Source organism: Trematomus bernacchii, unplaced genomic scaffold (assembly GCF_902827165.1).
Source record: "Trematomus bernacchii unplaced genomic scaffold, fTreBer1.1, whole genome shotgun sequence".
Classification (NCBI taxonomy): domain Eukaryota; kingdom Metazoa; phylum Chordata; class Actinopteri; order Perciformes; family Nototheniidae; genus Trematomus; species Trematomus bernacchii.
The window spans coordinates 8,371,693-8,393,471 of record NW_022988050.1 but is presented as its reverse complement, the minus strand read 5'-3'; the positions used below and the strand labels follow the sequence as shown (position 1 = coordinate 8,393,471).

The 21,779-nt window shown below is 41.6% G+C and overlaps 1 protein-coding gene across 3 annotated transcripts in view; it reads left to right on the top strand.

Annotated features, from left to right (window-relative positions):
* The window catches only part of LOC117473676 (zinc finger MIZ domain-containing protein 1-like), a 106,036-nt gene that overhangs the window by 9,503 nt on the left and 74,754 nt on the right, over positions 1-21,779 (top strand). For 2 of the 3 annotated variants that reach the window (XM_034119409.1, XM_034119407.1), the window contains exon 2: positions 18,802-18,900. The gene's annotated coding sequence lies outside the window, so the exon portion shown is untranslated. Of the gene's footprint in view, positions 1-18,801; positions 18,901-21,666; positions 21,702-21,779 lie in introns of all 3 variants that reach the window. The other variant, XM_034119408.1, reaches the window with a different exon arrangement.

The following is a 21,779-nucleotide window of genomic DNA, read 5'->3' as shown; positions in this document are numbered from 1 at the left end:
GAGAACAAGAGGGAAGATATCCTTGTGCTTGACTTATGGTGTAAACATCGCCAGTGAGATGAAATAGTCTGAGGTCAGAAAGTGTCTGTGTCTCATTACACCTCTCTGTCTCCTCTCTCTTTTGTGTGTATGTGTGTGAGTGTGTGTGTGTTATTTGTGAGGTAGGAATGTGAAACCTAATCTTGGCTGGCCGGGGGGGTTGAGCACACTGATTTTCTCTTGGAGAATTACCCCTATGTGTGGCCACTTCTCACACAGTTTATGACTTTTTCTGACCAGAGAATCTGAAACAGTTCATTTCATATGGCCACTATTCTTATTTTACATGTAATGCTTATTGTTATCATTCTGTTCTTTTTAATATATTTCTTGAACAGCATGTATCCTCCTGATTTTTGTCGTCTGCCTTAAAAGTCCCTTGTACAAAACTCTTCGCCCACTGGATCTAACATCATTTCAAATACACTTGAGTATCTTTTCAAGTGCAGCAACCAGCTTTATGTGTCCTTTTTTCTCAAAATACTGACACTCATAACATTTTGAAACTGCTAGATGAAAAAGGTAGAAATATGTTCACTTCACTGGCAGATTTGTTTGCTCATTCAGTTACAGGATTCAGATTGATTTGATGTTTTTTTTTAAACAATATTTGGTAGTACAAAGAGACCAAAAGCATATTTAAAAAGAAAAGTACTCAAGTTGCAGATGTATGATGATTATTGTTTAAGCCCTATTTGAAAGCATCCATCCTTAAAATCGACTCTTTAGTGTACTGCAGCTGATTTTTTGAGAAACACCACACACTGTTGCTCAAATGGCACGTCCACAAGGACCACCTTTATTCAGAAAACATGCCTTCTATCAAGACATTGCTTCTTCACCCATTAATAAATCCATGATACTTTGTGGCTCTGTTGTTGTTCCTATGAATTTGGTATGGCATCAGCTGGTTTTAAGGAGCAAATTGAAAAAGCAAATCACTCAAGGGTGCTAGCCTGCATCCTCTTTGTGTGGCATTGGCAGACTCTTGCTTTGGAGGAGGGAGTTGGAGAGGATCATGTGAGCTGTAATTATATTTATGTAGGGTCCCATTCTATCTGTCACAGTAAATCTTGCTTGACTTGTCATATTGTAAATCATTACGGCAGATTAAATGCTGGTTACGAACTCAAAAGGCCGGGGCAGCGCTCCTTTTTTTGTCCCTGTGATCGCTGTATTTGTCTGAATTTGACAAGCTAGTTGTGTTTATATTAGCCGTACAGTGATTCCTAGATGTTTTCAATCAATTTTAATTGGGAGTAAAATGGGTAATGTCATCAGCGTTTGTTTTTAAAGAAAGAAAAAAACCTTTTCAAAAGAGCGGGCAGGCTTCCAAGAGGGGAATAATGGCCCTGAAAAGCCTTCGTGTTTCGCAAGCCATCCTCCACTTTTTGTTTTCGTATTGGTCTTTGATCAAAGACGAGCAGCGATGGAAAGTTTGACTCTTTTTCTGGCAAGTGGCATCTTTAAAAGTAGAAAAAATGAATTTATCTTAATCAGCTGCTCAATGCTGGAACAAGAAAGACTCCTGGTGGCTGATAGAAAAGAGTGATCGCAAAAACATTCTTTCCAAACTTGCTTGCAGCTGACATTATTCACACAAATCTGAATCATTTGTTCATTCATCAGTTAGTGGCACTGATCGTTACTCCCAAATCACTAAAAAGATTAGTTCAGTATGAATGAACTATTCCCACGACAACAATATTGTGCCGGGGTACATTTTTTCTCCCCCTCGTACATTTCCGGCAGTTAAATCAACTTAAATCAAGTTGTTATACATGCGTTTTGCCACCTTGGGCACACAGACAGGGTGCATGTCTGAGAGCAGTTGCTTCATTTGTCTGTGAAATCGCTTGTTTGGAGAAGCCCTGAATGTTGCATCCCTTGATTTGTATGCGGATCACATCAACGCAAATAAAGCCTCAAACATTTCCCTAATGTTCACTGCAGCAAAATCACATTTCAGCCTTTATTTATGCTACTGTCTATACCTGAAGACATGATTTCATCCCCAATCCATTATAGACACTCTAACCTGGTATATCTCATGGATTTTACTTCTGATTTCTAAGAGGGGAAGTATGAATTATTTGTGTCATTACTTTTGCTGCTGATAGGAAATGTTTTGCATAATAAACAGCCAAGACGTGAAGTGAAAGATTAATGAGCAATATATAGTTTATGATGCTGATGAGTAAAAAAAAACCTCACTATTCTCTATGGGGTGATTGTGAACCATCAATTTTCATTGCGTCATTGTTCAGCTACTGAGTGTTTGTTTTCATTAATATCCACAGTTTGTATTGTCATGTTAATTTACTCCACAAGAGTCTCACTGCAGTCTGACAATCTAAGAATAATGAGGATGAAAAAGCCAAGAAGCCAGGATATTGGAGAGGACTAGTCTATACTTTGCTGAACTCCTGAAGCTCCTTATTTTTTAATATTTAGCTCCTGTCAGTTAAAATCTGAAAAAGTTTCTCACTTTCACTAAACTTGAAAAGAGAAAGAGGGATTGAGAGAGAGAGAGGGGGTTGGGGGGGGGGCTGCTTCACGGGTGAAAGCCCTCGCACATGAATATTTAATGGTTGCATTTTAACCAGAGTCATAAAATCTAAGAGGATGTGGCTGAAAAGAGAGCAGTGAGGAGTGTGCAAAGTAGGCTACATTGTTTCTTTATAGTCTGAGCTGAATGCCTGAAAGTCATGTAGCTCTTTTCTGGCTGCACAGTGAATCAAATATGTGGATTGGGTCAGGATAATTTAAAGCCCGGGCCACGTTTAGCGATGTGTTGCAGCCTGTTTTTGCAGGGTAAGCAGCTTGTTCTACAGCAGGAGGAAGAAATCTTGGACCTTAAGGGGCTAAATTGAAAATGTTTCATTTTGACACTTCCTCAATGCACTCAGGAAAATGGAATTGATACACTTAATCCATTTGGCCAGTTGACCACATTTAGAGGCAACATCTATTCAATACACATCAATTTGAGTTTATTATAGTTAGAGCCACAAAAACTAGGATTTTTTAATATGCAATCTCTCCTTCTTCGTCTTCTTCTTCTAGTCATGCATTTTTAATTCTGTTCAGCCCTCTGCTGAGCCAGACTCACAGCAGACAGACACTGAGCTGATTGTTAAGTTTGATAAAGCTCTGTATTTGTGTGTCGCGGGGTTATTTTCATGTGTGTGTAAGCTTTAGTTCACCGAGGTAATCATTTGTCATCCAATATTGAATCTGCTTAAATGGACTCATAAATTGCAATCACTTAACTCCCAACTATTACGTTTAATATTGCTTTGCGCTAAAGGTCAGCCGGCAGTGGATCAGGTTCCAGGAACCCAGATAATTCAGCTGCCTTTTTATGAGTCTTTTTAAGCTCCGGCAAAATCAACTACCAGGCAAACTGACTGTACAGTACTTAACAGCAGCAGCAGCGGATACGCAGCCGCTACTGTTTATGTTTTCTCTCCTTAGATATCCTTAATGCAGTGTTTAAAGTGTGTGTGTGGTTGGCAGCTCGCAGATAAACCACAGTGGATGCCCTTAAGGGAAACAAAATAGTAGGCTCTCCCGACTGAAAGGTCCAAAGTGCAGTTGTCCACTCTGCACGGCAACAATGGAGCGGTTGTGCAAACGGAGCCATCAGCGGCGCTGGCAAGCCTGGCAAACCAGCTTATCAGGAGGCAGGGTGCACTGAGCAGTGGGTGGGGGTGGCGGTAAGTGGAGGTTAGAGTGCATGTGTGTGTGCCTGTGTGTGGCTCTGTGGTGTTGAGTGGTACACAACCTCTCAGTTCATTCGGAAGCTGTGTGCTCGCTGCAGAGACACAGCTGGGTAATGCCCCGCGCATGACCCCTTTGTGTTCACATTTTATTGACCGCTCACATTGTGAATTTTATATTTGCATGTGTGTGTTTAAGTAAGACATAAAGCCAAAGCTGCTAACCAAACCCTAGTAAAGAAGTACTACTTTGTTTTCTTGTATATTAGTATTAGGCTGGAATCTATATCACAACAAGAATTAAATATATTGTTTGTAATTTAGTTTTCTGCTTTCTTAGTTGTCGCCTCTGATGGGTATTTAGGGGTTATAAAGACCAGATAAAGCGCTATAGAAATACAGTCCATTTACCATTTACCAAATAGCATGAATTAAGCTATTAAAGTTAATGCAAGCACAATTTGAGCGTTTTGCGTGAACTAACATTATAATCTATTGACTTCTCAGCTAATCTTTTAGCTTAACTGAAACTCTGAAAAGTTTGTAGCTTGCTCTTTTTCCATTAGAATCCATTGTCGCGGCCAATATCCTTGAAGTAAGAAAGTATAAACGGAATTCTGTGAGTATTTGACATTTCAAATATATATTTTCAGCAGGGTATTACTTTAACCCTCACACCTGTCATAATACACAGCAGATGTTAAATGGCTTTACCTGGAAAGGTCCAGTGGATAAGCCTGGCGATAAATATCAAAGTGTCAATATTTACATTACTTTTCTTGTAATACATTTACTACTGTTTGCCTTTTTTGTGTGAAAACTCCACACGGTAAACCAAATGAATCCCCGCTCCTCTCTCAGACTCTGATTTTTAAGTGCAGTGCATTTTGTTGGTGGCAGATATATTTTTCTTCCTCAGAGCTGTTTGAGGTGTTGGAGGAATGCGTTGTGTGTGCTCAGAGACTTAACTCACTCGCAAGATAGTCTGTAGTGCTTTCACTGCATTTCCTTTGGGACACAACACTTGTGGAAGTCTCAAGGTGCCTGTGTAAGGCTTTAGATGTGATTCAGGGTTGGTAAATATTTAGAGAGCAAACATTTTGATACCAGCAGGGATTATAGTTGAGGGAAACATGTTTTTCTAAGAATGTAAATGTCAGCATATTGCAAGGCATAATGCTACATTTTCTCTATTTTAATGCCAGTCTCCAAAAAACAGCAGTTTAGCAACTCAAATCCCGCAGAGGAAATCTGATTGTTTTTCCGAGTCCAGCTTATTTTGATGTAGCTCGCCCACTGAAACTCATTTTCTTTGTTCGAAAACCATCCAATTCATCAGCAGGGATTGTTGCCGCCTACAAACAAGCAACATATTTGTTCCGCTTCTTCACCTTGTTGGCTTTGTAGAGAGAAGGTGCCAAGGGTGGGTGTTAAACATGTCAAGTGCTATCTGCCTTATTTACTCGGTCTCTGAATATTCATGGGCCTTGATACTGGTGTCAGCCTTCAGCCAGCCGTGCAGAGAACCAGCAGAGAATCAAACAAGCTTGATCTGTCGACATGCAACTCCTTCCATCCTTCGCAGAGATCCTCTTCCCTGTCACATCAACGTTTGTTTTCTAATAAGGTGCTGATTTCGCCTGAAGCTGACAATCGTTTCCTGTTCCAATTTGCGTGGCATGCAAGAGGACGCCATGCTGATTCTGTCTCCGAGGCGCTCAGGGACGAGTCGGTGGAGGCACCCCTGCGTAGGGAGGCGGAGGGAGGAGAGCCGGTATAACCCTGTGTTCTGCAGTCATGCCCATTTACTCCCCCTGACACCTCCGGGGACACGCTCTGACCTCTGCAGGGATCTCGCTCACTCTTTACTCTCACTCATGCGTTTCCTCTCTGCTCTGAGGAAACCGCACCAAATTCCTTGTGCATTACGACAGCTTTCGGGAGGCCCTCGTCGCCGCTCGGCCTCGTCTAGACTGTCGTGACTGCGGTGTGGGGTCAGACTCACTTAGCAAGGCTGCGGAGATTGCAGCGGTTGTCTCATTAAATATATGTTTCCTGTGTTAACACGAGAAGCTCATGCTCTTTGTTGTGCCTTAGCTCAGATGAAAGACACCCTCTACAGGCTGTTCTCTTTCAGCGTGACACTGTCAGCATGGGTAATGCTGTGGATTCATCATTTTCAGGGTGTTCCAATGAGATTTTGGCAGTGTTCGAAGACACTGTGTTAAATACTCCACTTCAAGGCATGCATTCAAAACTGTACCTGAATATAATTCATTGAATTTATTTTTAAACGTTAAAGCCAGGTTCAACACAGAGCATTTTTATAATATAAGAGCAGGTCAAAATAGAGCACATTTTTTTACCAATAACAATGTATAATACGTTTTTAAGATCTTATTGAATGTAAACTACTCCACTTAAATAATCAATATCAACTGTAGCTTTTGATTTGTCAAGTTTAACCCTCCGAAATATGGTTGATCAATGAAATTAAAAAGATAATCTACCCAGATAATGTAGCCTAATAGTTGTACTAAATATACTTAGTTACTTTCCAGCTCTGGATTTGTCTAAGGATGAGCAATCCAAGTCTGAGTTGAGGCTCTGAGTCCTGAAACATTGGTGTTTGGCCTCAGTAGAAGGCATTTCATCTTCTGTCATCTCCCTGTTGATCGGTATTGATTGGTTGGGCTGGATTGGCCTCTTGAATGGAAGTTGGATCACAAAATTCCTCATTGTTTCCTCAGTCCACTGTGAGGGCTGAGAACGATTGCATCAGTAGCCTTTTGGAGCGTGCGGCAGCAAGCTGAAACATTTCCTGCGGGGGTCCAAAAAAGAAGGGGTTTTGTAGCCTCAGTGTTTTACCTCTTAATGAGACTGGAGGAAAGTTGACCTACCGAGTAATTGTGACAAACATAGCCTTGGGAGGGGGGAGCTGAGTGTTGCCCTGCCCCCTTTTCACTGTGCTAGTTTAAAAAAAGAATTTGAACTCACTGCACCTGCGGTTTGTATAGACATGAATCTTTTCCCAGACAAAAACGAGGAATTCACTGCAGCTTGGTAGGATCCCCCCCCCGTGGTGTGTGGATGACACGGTCTGCTGTGTTGCTGCCGCCGCCGCCGCCGCCGCTACTGCTTTGGCTTTGGATGGGGGCAGCTTGAGTGTAATGATGAAATGGAAAAGTTCCAGCGCAGTGAGCACTTGCACGCAGAAGGTAATTGGAGATTGCCACCAAAGAACTGCTTTCAATTCTGCTCCACAGTAAAGACGGACCGCAAAGTTTGATTATGTTTGCTGTTAGCCAAATTCCCTCTGTATTGAAGTGAGATGGGATCCTGTTCAGACATTGTGCGAGATGGGCAGGTGAGAAGACAGCAACTTGGGCTGTTTTATTATAAAAGCAGCATCCACATTATTATTTCAGTTTGATTCAATCTCAAGTTTTCACTGTTGAGGTGTTTTCAAACACAAGGACACGCACACCACGAGCCTGCACAAATGGGTTCTGGCATCCTATTCTTAATTCATGAGACCTGAGTGTTGTGTATTAAATGATTGACAGGTCACGGATTGCCTGGGAAACCCACATTAGTGTAGCACTGTTGATCGCTTTGAGTGCAGGTGTTTGAGGCTCATGTTCGAGTCGTTTAATTAAGGAAAGACTGCAGATTGGTGGTTCTTTAGCCACTTCAAGCCTGATTTGACACTGGAGGATCAGAGTGTGTTCAATGGAAAGCAGATGAATGATTGATAAGAGAAGCAAAGCTGCTTCAAGTCCCGCTCCTAGGACATTAATAATGAAGGACACTTTGAGCGCTTCAGATTTCATCACCTTCTCGATTTAGCAATACCACCTTTTTTGTGTTTTGTCATTTATCATTTGAAAGTATCATTTTTATTATATTTAATTCTGTATTTGTACTCATTTCTATCCACCTGTGTTTTATGTGCTTTCACAATTTGTGAATAATAAAGGTGGGAATGAGGAATATTTGACAAAAAGGCTAAATATTTCAAGGGATTTGTATGATATGCTTAGGTGGAAAGTGGACGTTCGTGCAAAAGAGTTTGCCACTAAAACATGTTGGTGAACAAATGAGGAGACATGTTCACAAAGAACGTGAAACAAATAGAAAGAAATCCATTATTTTTCTCAAAGATTTGACAGTTGCACTTTTAGTTACATCATTTCATGCACCTTGTTGCAATGGCTTAAAGGTAGGGTAGGTAAGTTTGAGAAACCGGCTCGAGATCGCTAGAATCTGAAAATACACAACCGGAGAAAATCTGCCACTTCCTTACAGAGCCCCTCCTCCAACACACACGAACGCGCACATGACCAAAGAGGGCACGAGATAAGTTTGTGCACAGATGGAAGGCTGACAGGCAGGTAGGCCATCCAGTTATTTTAGTCGGGCCGGCTAAAATGATTGGTCGTGCTTTTTACAGTACTACGGCTTCCACAGATGACATTTTTTTATGGATTTTTTGTCAAAGCACTTAAGATATTCATTGCTATCGGGATGTTAAGAGCATTCCATGGAATATAACAAAAAGTGTATCTCGAGCCGGTTTCTCAAACTTACCTACCCTACCTTTAATAGTACTCAACTGGAGAATTAATGTCAAGAATATTCATATATCAACAGATCTCCTTGTGGATGGAAAAGCACATGTATTCACATTTAGTTTTGCCAGTTTTCTGGAATGTCAGTCATATTTAGAACCACATTTGGATGGAAACCACTGATACCTTCCAGTGTTTTTTTTTAGCTCATGCTCAATTGTTCAGCAGTAACTGGCTCATTTTGCTCCACAAGCTTTTGCTCATGGTGGTGCTCAAAGTTTCACTGTTAACTTTTGAGTTATGAGTGCCAGAGGTGCCAAAACACATAAAAGAGGTTGGAAGAGGAAAAAGGAAGATGAGGATATGTTTTTGGCAGTGTTGTTGCTGTGTGAAGATGCCTCTCCTGTCTGCAGTATAGATCCTGCTGCTCTGTGTGTGTCTGTCAGGCTCCATGTCATCCTGCCATTGTTCAGGCAAGAAATCAGCACAAGCTCCCATTGTTCTACACACAAATCTGCAGCTACAGGCTGTTGAGCCCAGTATCTCTGTACTCTGTCATGTTTGTAAAATAGAGTGTCATCCCAGCTATGATAAGAGGTCGCCACGGGTTCTGCCAGCTCTATTGTCTCCTATAGTGGTGCGGAAGTTGCAACAGCATTTAATCCTTCAAACTTGCCATAATTGCTTAAGACGTAATCTTATTTAGGCTTCAAGTGCCATTGTAGCAAAAATAAGCGTTGATGCAAACGCACTGTCAGTAGCTACTGCTAGTGCTACTGCTACTGACCATGCTACAGATGTTAGTACAACATCTACAGCTCGACCATGCTACAGATGTTAGTGCAAAATCTACAGCTCCTCTACCACAACCATCAGCAACAAGTGGACATGGAGAATGACATGAACTACATGTTGCTAAATCCACCGCGGGGCATAAACAGAAGGGTAGCCATGGCAACATTGCTGTGGGGCTGCTCCGGGGTCTTCTTCGCTGCTTTTGGTGTATTTTGTGGCGGAAGTTACAGCGCCACTTACAGTCCCGGCATATGTACTACAGCGTTTCCAGCGGTCTCGTTTGAACAGATACGTTAAATGAAACGAATGCATGTGAACGGAAGACTTTTTTGAAAGTGCATACTGTGCATAAACGCAAATGTTCCCGTGTAAAAGCAGCCTAAGAGGGCAGCGAGGATCATCAAGTGTTCATTGAATGCAAGTGGACTTCTCTTGTATAGTTTCTTCTATGTGGTTTTACTTTGTGAGGTTCCTAACTTAGCACTTTCACTTTGCCTCTCCTTCTCTTCACCCTGGCCAGGCTGTGCGTCGCACTCAATGGCAACGCAGCACGGCTCCTTGACAGTCTACAGCAAGTAACCTTTAGTTCAGAGGGAAAAATCGTTTTTCTCTGTAAGACTTTCACTCTTGTGCCAAATGCACTTCTTGTCCCTGGCAATATTCCCTTTTACACTGTAGTCATGAAACACCCTCGCATTGAGCAAAACAAATTATTGGGTTTTACGCTGAATCCCTGCTTGATGTTATTAACTCTTGGAGAAGTGCAATGGTATACATGGTGTATATGTTGGATGCCCTTTTGACTCACAGTAATGCAGAAAGACGTGTTATTTTTCTGTCCAAGGTTGTGGAAGTGAAAGTCTGATCATTTTCTCTATAGACAATGTTATGCTTGCAGTTCAAGCTCTCCAGAGGCTTTGTCAGGCATAAAACCTTCCCAGTTGAATCATCAGTAGAAATAAAATTTGGTTCTTTGATAAAAAAAAGACCAACGTACAAGGCTGTGGACATGGAAAACTTCCAGTCAATCAACTGGCACTCACATAAGGGCAATATTTACTTCCAGCAAATCCTGAGGGAAATATCTGGTTACTTAGCAGAGCATATTTTTTCTCCAATTAATGTAAAAGTGTGATGTTTCGCATCTTTAAATTGGCTATACAACAAGAAAATCAAATACACATAGACAAGATGGACAATAAACAAATGTCAAAGTGTAAAATAACGATAAATTACTGAGATTTGTTTTTCATTTTTACACAATGCACTTATGATCACACATTGAATGTTATCATGCTGTGTGGTATATTAGTATTTATGGAATTTGGCTCATTTGTTTATTTTGGGTATTTACATACTCATAATTCAAGATAAGTGCTTTGAACAGCTTGAATGTGATCACCATTTGATTGAATTCTTAATTTGTCCTTGATTGATGCCGAGCGCGTAAGAACATATGGCTCTGTTGTCTGTAATGGCCTGCAGGGTTCTGATGTTTTGCTCCAATAAGCTGCCAGACATTGTTCAGCCAGCGTTGTCCTTTGCTTTGACACATGAAGAGACCGCAGATGAGAATCACCTGTCTGCGGCGAGCCCCTGGAAGCAGAGCCCATCTCCGTTCAAGGCAGGTTGTCACTGCGGCTATTAAGACTAATAGCGGGAGCCAGTGATAAGCACAAGTTAGCTGAATTCATGACCCGAGCGGCTGCAGCGGCGACATCATTTCCACTTGTGTGTTGTTCTGATGCGTTTAATTTCTATCTTGTCCGGTGCTGTGACACCAGGGGAACCAGAGAGTGCCAGAAAGAGAGAGGGAAATAGAAAAGGAGTGATGGAGCCGTGGGTGAAATATTGATTGGTAGAATCCGTGGTGAAAGTAATGCACCAACAGAGGTACATCATATTCCCTCATTTGACACAGATACAGTCCTCTGTGAGGTGCTGATTGCACAAATCCATCTATTTGTTGCCACTGATAGTTTCCTGTCTTATGCCGATGCTCTTGTTCAAACAAATGATACAAAACAATGTCTTGGTGACTTTGGATAATAGCACACCTCGTTGTGAACACTTTTCACTTTTTTACTCAAGAAATAGTTCTTGATGCACATTTTAGAGACCTGATGAGCTGAAGAAATTAAACCCTTTTACTGAGATGTCAATTGTTTAAACCCCGTATTACACTATTACATTACATGTCACTTGTTAGGCGCTGTTATCCAAAGCGACTTACATACTCAATACTGTGGGCAATCCCCACACGAGCAATTTGGGGTGAAGTGTGTTGCCCAGGGACACAACGGCATGCTGACTGCAGTGGGGTTTGAACCTGTGACCCCCTGCTCCGAACACCAACGCACAACCCACTGCACCACACGCCCCCGTATACCGTATGATAAATAAACTGAATCTATTTGAGTTGTAGACACAGCAATACATTTTTGGACCCTTTTCTGACAATTTATAGACCAAACTAATCAATTAATCTAGACTATTTTTGTTGCAGCCCTATTGGGCACGTAAAGAAATATCCCAGGAAGAGGTTTATAAGACAAACTTCTTTACCGTTTGTTCTTTGGCCATATTTACTGTACAACCCTACCTCTAGGTAGATTTTCACTGAGCTAGTTCCCCTCTCCTGCCCCCCCTCTCTCTCTGCCACCACATGGCCGGTATTAGCCGATTTCCTAGAGATCACTGGAGGATGCCACAGAGCACTTGTGTTCCTCTTCTCCCTCTCGTTGGCTCTGCGTAGAGTGGCCCGCTTAATGCATTGTAATGGTTGACCATTATTTACGCAGGGGATAAACAAAGAGAAGCGAAGAATTGATGGAGTAATCCACTCTCGTAGTCATTAGGCATTGAGATGGAGGAGCTGGTGGGAGCAGCCTCCTCCTTATGCCTCTTGAGCCGAGCAGCTAATGGAAATGGGACTCATTAAGACACCTTATACTCCGACGCACCCAAGATCATGAGCAATTGCTAATTGATTGTCGTTAGCGCGCTCGCAATGAGACGCTCTGCCTGTTTTCTCATTTGTTATGAACGGCTTTGTTTTCTTCCCCCCGTCTCCTTCACTTCATTATTGATGTTGCTGTTTTTCTTTCTCTCTCTCTGCTCCCCTTTTGCCTCTGCAAGGGAGTCATCCTAACACTGTTATACCTGGTACGCTGCAGCAATCACAATCCTGAGGAGCGCCACATGGGCAATTCTCTGTTCAAGTATTTCCTATAATTAGAAGGTAGCAGTGTTTTAAAAATCAATATCCTTAGACCCGCTAATGACTGCATAAAACACACTGGTGTGAAAGGGTGTATGTGGAAGATGTGCTTGTGCCGGCATGGTCATGGTTGAATAGCAGAGAGAGGCAGATCTTCCTGTGATGCTTTGCTTATTGGCTCTGGAAATTCCTGCCTCTTTCCTCTGGAACCGGCAGATTGTGTTCATCTCAGCCTTTAATCATTTTCCCCCTCCCAATAGTAATGTGATCTCTTTCCCCTCCCTGGATTCCTCTGTGTATATGTCCGCTCCCCACCTCTCTTCCCTCTCATTGCTTTTTCTTTTTCCTTATTACCAGAAGGAGGAGGAAAAGATAAGGGAGGGAGATGAAGAGAAAAGGGCTGAAAATGCAAATATGGGACCGTGGTTCTTTCTTGTGACAGATCAGGCCTCATTACACCCACCTCTCCTTTTGCAATTGGCTCTGGAAGATCTCCCCCCCTATATTTCACTCTCATGCTTGTCTCCATTACATTACGAAGTCTTTCACCTCTCGTAAACCCTACTCTGCTCCCGGGGGGGGGGGGGGGGGGGGGGGGCGGCGAAAAGGCAGGTGACCAAAGAGGAATCTCTGGCTGCAGGGCATTAAGGTTTGCTTTGCAGATGAAGCACGACAGACTATAGGTGCGGCGCATCCTTTTTATGTCTGTGGTCAGACGGTGCAGCATTTCTTTGCTTTAGCGCTCCGCCAGCAGCCTACACCTCTATCTCCATCTCCCTCGTGGGAGTTGCTACCACCTTCTCGCTCTGATAGGGAAAGACTGGAAACAAAGGAATACAAACACAGGCGCCCTCTTGGGCTGCCTCGCTTTTGAAACAAGATATACTGTAGAGAGAAGAGGAGGTGGAGAAATAACATTGTAGCCATCAATTCATGTAAGCCTCACAGAAGCATCAGCACACTCCGTTTGAACTAGAAAAACACAGGTATTTAAAGTGAAATTCGGGTTTTAAACAACTTGGGTCTTGTTTTCATGGTATTTGCCATCATTGCTTATAGAAATAATAAGATGATTAGCTATTTCAGTGAGCCCCACCTCCATTTAAATAAGTCTTAATTCAATTAAATCCTATTTACAGACTGACTTCCTGGTTCAAAATTGACCCACATTATTAACTGCTGTTGTGCACTCGCAACTTTCCTTTGCAAGGAATGATTATTTTTAACGCCCTCACTTTCAGTTTAAGTGGTTTTACATATTTTTCAAGAAATGTGTTCCGTCTGGTTGTCATCTATTGTCTTTGTTTTAGCTTTTTCGCTGCATTCCCAGGTCATAGTAGTCATTCATGTGTTAGAAAGACATTCCCAAACTACAAAAAGAAAACCCAAGTTGTGACGAACCTTTAAATTGATTCTCAATTAAAAGAGATGCCTCTTTGGGATAATTTAATTTAATTGTTTCACTTGTTTAGGCGACCCACAATACAAACAAGTGATGCTAGAGGGCAAACACGTTGGGAAGTTGTGCTCAGCAGGGAGTCAATTACCTGAATTTGCATGAATAAGACGCATAATTGGTAGTTGCTGGGACACAACATGCATACGGCTGCACTACATTGTGTCTGCCTGTATGTGCTGTATATGGTTGTGTGTGTGTGTGTGTGTGAGGCTCCACATAATTACAGCAGCGGTGGTTAACAAGGCGCCAGCATTTGTGTTAATCAGTAGAGAGTGAAGACTGGGGAGCTAACTGAGCTGGTGTCTCATGCGCTCTAAATGTATCACGCTAAAAACCATTATCTCTAAACCTGTAATCATCACTAAAGCACTCATTCAGGGCACTGCGTACACTGTGTATACGGCTTTGCCACACAACTACAGTCTGTCTCATGTAATCGTTTCATATGGATGTCCTCTGAGACCAGCGCCACGTGTGTTGGGAGAAGGTTCAATCCCTCCCCTGCTAACCTGGATTTGTACATAATACAGTATGTACAGTACATAGATGCATTCAAACCTAACAGCTGCAAATTACAAGATTACGATAATACTCGATAAAGGGATTTACTTGCACTAACCCGAGTTTACATGATTAATTTATTTACTGGGTTACTCATATATATGGGAAACGCTTGTATTTGTAATTTTTTTGACGATTGTTTTGTTGATTTTGTGTTAGATTCATGTATTTTCTTACACCACGGGACATGCTACAAAATCCCAGTTAGCATCAATTTGGTGATTTGTAGGTTAAGACATATCTTTTTGAAAATCAGGAGAAAATACCGACACATTTGTGCTAATATGTGCTAATGACCTTTTCTACATTGCAATTTACAGTCCGATTAATAACTGAAATAGTCCTAAGCATGTTCCTGTGTAGTGAAACTGATAATTAGTTGCAGCCCGTCTACACAAAACATGCACTTTAGGATGAATGAGTTATTGACCTTTAACTTTATTTCCAGTAAAATAATCCAATTCGAGTGTAAAATGACAGTTACAAGTGTCACGTTATGAGTGTGTATGTAAACACAGGCTTTGAGGGGGAGATGATTGCCATCGTGTTTTTACACAGCCCTGTTTTTATCTTCTTAAAATGAAAACTAGCTTCTCTGCAGAAAATCATTACAAACGGCGAGCTTGTCATTCCTACATTTTGCTGTTCCAGCATTCCTCCTTTTGACTTCAAGTGTCTTTGTCGGGTGTCTTTTTGAAAAGCAGAGAAGCGTATCTTGGTTGATCTTGCATGTCTTGAGCATATCGACAACAGGAAGCAGCCGAAAGGAGGCGTTGTGATTTCTGTGCCAATGTAACACGGAGTGGAAGTGGAGCACTGTGGAGGGGGTGAATGGGAGGTCAGCAGTTTCAGAGATTGTATTAACTGAGATTTAAAATAATTCCTTTTCACACATTTCTCTGCTTATATCTGCTTTTTAAAACTACGGACTGTCGCCACATATCTGAAAAGGAAATCAAATGTATCACCCGACCAATATTAATGTCACTCAGCGAACAGCACATCAAACACCACCCATGCAAAGTAGCTTCATTTTCAGAGCTGTTTTACAAGCTCATTGTTTCCCCTTTTTTAATTGAAGCCTCTGTAATCCCTTTCCTGTTTCATTTGTTCACCTGCTTAATGTCCAATGTGCATTCAAAACCTACTGTATTTACCAGTTAAAATGCAAATGTGGGCCGCAGGGAATAATAACCCCAAAGAGCCGGCTCGGTGGACGGGCAGCCTGTGGCTCTCGAGAGCTTTTTCCCACCGCGTTGAGAGCAGAGCCAGGTGAGAGTCTCCCCCCCCCCAAGTGTCCCTCGCCTGCCATTGTCCAGGCTTAGCGGGTCGCGTCCAGATCCCACCACCCTTTTGACTCACCCGCGGGTTTCACGGCCACTTTGCACTGAATGACTGTTATTCACACAGCTAGTAAAACCCCGTGCTGACTGGGGAGGAATGAGTCTGTCCAGCCCCGGTGGCTTCAGCGACAGCAGGGATTTTGACTCCATGAGGACCCAATTAAACCTGGGAGGGCCTCTCTGAAGGAATAATAACAATGATAAATGCACCTCTGTGGTCAGCTTAAGAGAGTCCGGGAGAAATGTTTTATTGTGCTAGCCTGTCTTGATACAATTTACTCCGAGCTTCTGTTGTTTTGCAGCATCAGGAGGTTTAAAATCTTACCTAGTGAAAGCTTTTTTTGCTAGGTGAAGCCTGGTGTCATTTTTTAAAACATCCTGATGACTGCGCTTTATGCAACATCAAACCCTAACTGTGCTTTGAATTGGCTTAGGATGTTGTGACTCCCGGCCAAAAAACTAAAAAGTGTGTGTGTGTGTGTTTATCTATGTGTGTTGGAGTCGTACACAAGATTACAGCTGGTGTGTGTATGTGAAGATCTATCAATTGTGGTTAATTATTATGACTGTTTAACTCATTTGTCAATCAAAATTGTCGGATATGTTCAGGTAATAGATTCTCAAATGTGAAGATTCTCAAATTAGTTAAAAATACATCTTTGTAAATAAATATGTAGAAAAAATAGGCAACTTAAAGGTTGTCATTTTAGCTCTTGGAACGTGAACAATTTGTAATACATCTTAATAAGCATAGCATTATTAGTCATATTTGATCTATTTCAGAATCCAATTGAAGTGAGAAGAACTCTTTGTACTTACATGTATTTTTAGATCATCACATAACTAATGAGTAAATAATGAGTTTTGTACATTTAAAAAGAGGCTTTTTTTGCAGTTCTCTTGTCAAAGTGTATTTTCCTCTGTTAGGTGGTAATTTGAAGAAAAACTCCATTAATTAGATAACAGGCGTCTGTATTTCAGATTTGCACTTTGCCAGCAGTTTGTCAATTACTGCTTGTGGTTTCATACTGCCAGTCAGTCTTTGTCTGGGCACCCAGCCTCCTCCTCACCGCGCTGCAGAGCCGTGTTATTGTACTTAAACAAATCAATTCTGTTGCAGTTGAGCTTTTTTCCTCCATCCCCCGTCATTATGAACTGTTTGCAGTGCAGAGCACATTGATTTTTCACTGCCCTGCAAAAGCTGTTGATGAATAGCACAGAGGTATCTGGGGAGAATCTGGCTTTAAAAAGGAGGCACCCAGCATCAGCCCCCCCCCCCCCCCCCCCCCCCCTCATCCTCGTCTCTCTCGACCCATTGAGCCCCCAGCGCTCCTCCACTTTCTCTTTTCAGAGAGCGGCACTTCCAACAGGGGAGAAATGCTGCCTGAAAAATCTTCCAATGATTACAAAAAAACAGGATTACAAAAAAAAAAAGTGCACAAGGGGCCGCCTTCTCCTGCTGAATGTGAAAATACACCTTGTGGGTAGACAGTTTTTATATTTGGAGCATTAGCCTTGTCCTGTCAACCAAAGCATGAGCTCAGGAGAAGCTCTGGCTTGGGATAGAAATGGCTAGCATGCTGTGTGTCACTACGCTTCCTGAAAGTGATACACTAACAGGATACAGCTACTGACTTTTAAGTTGGAGGGGTAAAGGAAAAATGGCATTTGTACCTTCCTAACACACTCCACTTATATACTCATAAAGCTAGACACATTTGCATTCTTTCTTTCACCATCCAAGTCAACATTTAAGGTATTAACTTGTTCTTTGTCATGCTATTTTATCAAAGAGAAGCTTGAGGAAATATTGAGTGCATGACATGGACAATGAAAAGGCCAATTGTTTGTTTATATACACTTTAACCCTTCTAACCTATGATGAGTATTCCGTAAGCATTGCCTTAACCTACACCCTTCATTCAAAGAGGGGTCAAGGACTTATTTATACTCACACGGGAAGACATGAATTCAACAAAACATCTCATTTCTAGTGAAACAGAAGTTAGAGTGTGTATAGTTTTTGTAAAGATCTTTCAAATTGGATTGGACTGCTGTTAGTGGGCTTAAAATCTAGCACGATAAGGAGTTACGACTCACGCAAAGTTGCAGATTGATGAATGAATGTCATGCAATAACTGTTTGAAATTGATTGGTACTATCTTACGTAGGCACACATCTTATTGTGTTTTGATATAAAGAATACAACACTTTTTTTGTGGCATGTATTGTTAAATAACTGCGGATTTTGACGGGAGTTGTGAATTAAGAGCATATAAAGATATTTGTTTTCATCTCGATGTTTAGTTGTGTGGAAGAATTTGCAATTGGGGATAATTTGAGTTTCTATATTCAGTTGTCATAGTTAAGCGTTGTTAGAAGCTCAGAAGGGGCTTGCATTAGTTATGGAAAGATAACACATGCTAGGATCCAGCCTATGCTTATTATGCTTGTAATTACAACTACTCACTAAGATTAATTCACTACGGAAAATTAAGTCTGTGTGCTTACTTGCTTGGGCGATCATAGATAAGATTATAAACTGTGTGGCCCCTATGAAATGTTGTCTTTTATATGTGATATTCTATTAAGCACTAACTGGCTTATATGTTATGGTTTCTCGCACATTGGTTATCACCTTTTGAACTTCAGCGATAACTAATATGGTCATTTTAAAGGGTCTGAATGTCAGTGGGCATATGCGCGTGCCCAGCCAGCCCAGGCTAAGTGCAAAGCTGTGGTGAAGGCCTCTTTTTAATAGGCTTATCTGTCAATCGGGAGTAAATTGTGAATGCTCTGCGGTGGATGTTTATGATACCATACTGATCATCAGTTGCTCTTTTGATTCGTCCTTCATGGGCACGAGAGCGTGAAGGAGCTTATCCGTGCAGGGAAGAAGTGTATCACGTTAAGCAAGGCGCAGATGGAAGCCACTCGGAGCCCAGAGGAATCTGCGAGAAGCAAAATCATCGAGTGGGCTTGAATATTTGGGGAGAAAAAAAATGCAAATGTGATAATTCAGTGTTTGGAGATTGGTGGATAATGCAGCGGTGATTGATGTATTTTCTTTTCCACCTCTGATTTCTCTCAGGGGCAGAAGACGTGAGGCGCTGAAGTGTTTCTCCTCCTGGTGTGTGAATGGGTGGGGGGGTCCTGCGTGGTGGAGAATCAAGGATTGAAGTCATCACAGGTGAGTTTCTTTTTGTTTTCATGTATGGTTGGACCTGTAGAACCCAGCAGGTGTCTGGGGTAAAAAGTTGGTGGTACTACTATTGAAGAATACATGTATGCTCTCAAATTATTGTCAGTGAAGCTTCAAAAATCTGGAGGTACAGGTTGTTAGCGGCAGGCTAGCAGCTGTATTTTGGCCTGAATGTTAATAATATTAGGGTGTTGCATTTATTAAGTTGCATAATCTAGTTGTGATTCTAAAAGTGCTGTTGGGTGATTCAGTGTCAAATCAGATTATCGTTTACATTTTTGATTTTGTTTGATCGTTATTACAATGCCCGCTGACAACATATTAAATATTTTTACAACATTTTGATAATTTCATCTCTTTTTTGCCATTTATGATCATCTTGCACCCAAGAAAGAACGTGTGAGCCGTTTGTTGTGGTTAAATATCTAAAGAAATATAACTTTCAGAGAAAATACTGTATATGTGTTTAGGGTTCTGACAAAATATCACATAATATTTCATCTAATAAACTCATTTATAAGAGCTAGTGTGGCTAATTTATTTGCTAGTGCTTGCGGAGGGGCCCTCTGAGTGGCTGCTTTTGGCGCAGACGGTTTTGTTAGGGTTATACCAATGTTGTTTATATTTATGTTCTGTAAATCTGAGCGCAAGAATGAAACATTTGTATGAAATCATTTAATAATTTGAGATCATGATGAGCTATTAACATTTGTGTTAAAGTCCCTGAGACTCAAAGGCTTTGTAAGGACTTTTTATTACCCGAGATGACTCTTGGTCTCAAATTAAACAAAGCTTGTTGCTGGAAACAGATATCTGCCTCGCCTGTCACTACAGTTGATTTAAAGACTACAACTTTGTTTGCTCGGATATGCTCTGTCCTCCGCTGTGCTTGAAAGTCCTTGGTAAACATTTGATGGTGGGCAGCAGTTTGTGTGTGGCCAGCGTCAGCTCACCTTGCAAATCATAAGGAATTCATTAGGAGCTCCTGGGGGGGCTCTGAGTAACAAAGTGCAGAGATGTTGCGTGTGTTTATGTCTTTTGCCGGCATCTAAGTCCATTGGCAGTCTGATGAAAGTACACACACACACACACACACACACACACACACACACACATACATACACATACACATACACATACACATACACATACACATACACACATATACATACACATACACATACACATACACACACACAATGTATACATCACTTCAGGGGACATTACATTGACTTGCATGCATTTCCTGGAGACTTATCCTAAACTTAACCATAACCAACACATGCCTAACCCTTACCCTTAACCTTACCCTAACCCTAAACCTAACCAAGTCTTCACCGTAAAATTAATGATTCCCCTCATGTTGACCTCCATTTTGTCCCCATAAGGGAGGTGAGTCCCCACACGTGACTGTGTAAACAGATTTAGGTCCCCACAAGTATAGTAATGCTAGGCCACACACACACACACACTCACACTCACACTCACACTCACACTCACACTCACAGAGAGAAGGTCATGGTTATCCTCTTTACCAGCAATCCACCAGTTCATCCTTATGCAATATGTGGCTCAGTACGTTCTGTTAAAAGGGAGAATTATGTGGTGGGAATGTAATTGGTTCGTCCACTGTATTATACAATACAGCTATGGCTTCATGGATTAGGAATTGGGACATCCCACACACACTCACACACACACACACATACACATACACACACTGAATATATAAGAGTGGTTAATCTTGATTAGAGCAGTGTGAATGCTGAGAAATACGGTGCCCTGACAAACATCTGCCCGCCACACAGCTGAGTGGGATAAACCAAAGTGATTATTGTGGAAATGTCAGGCGAGGTAGACAGTGAGAGCAAATGCACGAGGGGGGGGGGATACGACAAGAACAGGGACATGACATCAGGGCTTCACAGTCAGTTCTCTCTTTCGCACTCTCAATGACAGATTTTCCCCTCTCACTGTTGACGTAAGGCTGCCTTTGCAGAGGGAAGATCTAGCTGGGTTTGATGGAGAGGCTGCAGTGAAAGAAATAGCGACAGACTCAAGAAGAGAAGTGTGATCTCAGAGGAGGATACCCTTATATGATCACCAGAGATTAAGGGTAGGTAAGTTTGAGAAACCGGCTCGAGATCGCTAGAATTTGAAAATACACCACCGGAGAAAATCTGCCACTTCCTTACAGAGCCCCTCCTCCAACACACACGAACGCGCTCATGACCAATGAGGGCACGAGATAAGTTTGTGCACAGATGGAAGGCTGACAGGCAGGTAGGCCATCCAGTTATTTTAGCCGGGCCGGCTAAAATGACTGGTCGTACTTTTTACAGTACTACGGCTTCCGCAGATGACATTTTTTTATCGATTTTTTGTCAAAGCACTTAAGATATTCATTGCTATCGGGATGTTAAGAGCATTCCATGGAATATAACAAAAAGTGTATCTCGAGCCGGTTTCTCAAACTTACCTACCCTACCTTTAAGTGTGTAGGACTGTATCTAATGAGTATTGCTTAATCTATAGATTGTCGGAAAATAGTTAATAAAAACTGAATATTACACCTTCTGTGCTCGGTCCTTAACAAAAAGAAAACCTGTTTTTTATATGTTTTGTTTAATCTTTCCATTTCCATTTCACTTAAATTGTTATTTACATTTTATCAAGGTTTTGTATGTTAATTTGCCGATTGATTAACCAACCAGATCTTTAAGCACTGAACAGTTTTTGCTCGTTTAATTTCAGTTGGCTGATGTCTGAAGGTTGCAGGGCTGGTCAGGGTAAGCCCTAATGAATAATTGCTTTCCTCTGTGAAATGTGAGGGGTGCAGACATTCTGTTAACCTCGCTTAAAGGGAA